This window comes from Olea europaea, unplaced genomic scaffold, assembly GCF_002742605.1.
Source record: "Olea europaea var. sylvestris unplaced genomic scaffold, O_europaea_v1 scaffold65, whole genome shotgun sequence".
Classification (NCBI taxonomy): domain Eukaryota; kingdom Viridiplantae; phylum Streptophyta; class Magnoliopsida; order Lamiales; family Oleaceae; genus Olea; species Olea europaea.
Genome location: NW_019264872.1, coordinates 710,681 through 712,273, shown reverse-complemented (window position 1 = coordinate 712,273; position 1,593 = coordinate 710,681).

Sequence of the window (1,593 nt, the reverse complement as noted above, 5' to 3'; positions counted from 1 at the left end):
TGCAGTGTTTCCCGCTCTCTCTCTACCAGTGTCTGCATAGATATTTGCATTAATTTTCCTTCATGTGGGGGATTGTTGGAATTTTGTATCGAAAATTGGTTGTGACCAATTTTACATGGTTATTTAAGTGGAATTCTTAGTTTGGTGAATGAGAAATTAAGCCAAATGTAAGCTGTTTAATACTTGAAATTGTTCGAAAATTTTATAGAATATTGTGGAATATTCTAGAAATATATGGATGTGCCTTTTAATCCGAAGGATCATGACTGTTGGTATGGGAATGATTAATTTCCAATAATTGTGTCTCTTAATGTATAAAAATAAATTTCAAGATATGTGTCTCTTGGTATGATTGTGTCCTTTGGCATACCTTTCCAACTATTCTATATATAGACCCCATGTGTTTGGATTTTATCAACAAAAAGAAACTCAATTCATAATTCCATATCATTCCATCATGTTACACTTTGGTTTTACATAAAACATTTGCATCAAAGTCATGGTTATAGCAGAGAGAGAATTCCATTTGAGTTTGTTGGTTTAAGCCATTTGGAGTGCTCCTATGGCTTGACGTGGTCGTTGTATCTTGGGAGATGATTGCCGGAGAACCGTTAGCACTGATGCGGGACAAATTCATCTTAAGGAGAAAGTGTCAAACACTTGCCTCGGTCGATCGCACCATTTGCATTTCCCTTTTTTTTTTTTTTGCCTTATTTCTGATTTCTTTAATTATGCTTTGATTTCAGGAAATGATTAATTTCATTGTATGTTTTTGCGAGATTCAATCCAAATAATGATTTGCTTTCGTTCAAGAATCTAAAGGGATGAATCTATATTGATATGTTCAGATTCGGTAAATTATTGATTTGTCTTCTCAAATCCATTCCGATAAGTCGAAATTACGTTTTGATTTTACGCAAATAAACGACATGATTTTTGTGAATATAATATGCACAATATTGATATAATTTCTTTAACAATTCCTAACTCTCGAATATTTAAGTAATTCAACAATTTTTTTTTAGTAGGGTTCATTGTTCCCATTTTTATACTGCATGAGTTTAATATCAGAGTTTAACTATGTCATGAGATTTGCAAAGTTCCGATTACAAAAATGGTGTTAATGACAAAGATATACAACTGCATTGACAAGTGTATATGGTGCCACAATTAGTACATATGTAACAAATAGAAATATTGATGTAATCAGAAATGCTACAAAAAAGGGTTAAAATCGGGGGGACACATGTCAAAACATGAATGGACAGTCTGAAAAAATAAATTAAAACACCCAACCAAATGTTGCCAATTCAATTTGTCCAAACTTTCAATGTTTCTAACCTTGTTCAACCATCATTATCCTTGATGCAATACATCAATTGGCTACTTAGACAGAGTGAGGAATTGGCTGCACGAGTAGACCTAAGGGTGTAAATTTGGCTATTGGCTCGATTGGCCCGTAGCTCGACTCCAAAAAAGCCCGAGTCGGCCATGATTATGGCTCGGATTGAGCCCCAATTTCAAGCATTGGCCTGAGGCCGAGCTAGACCATAAGCAATTTAAAAAAAAAAAAAAAAAAAAAAAAAAAATTTG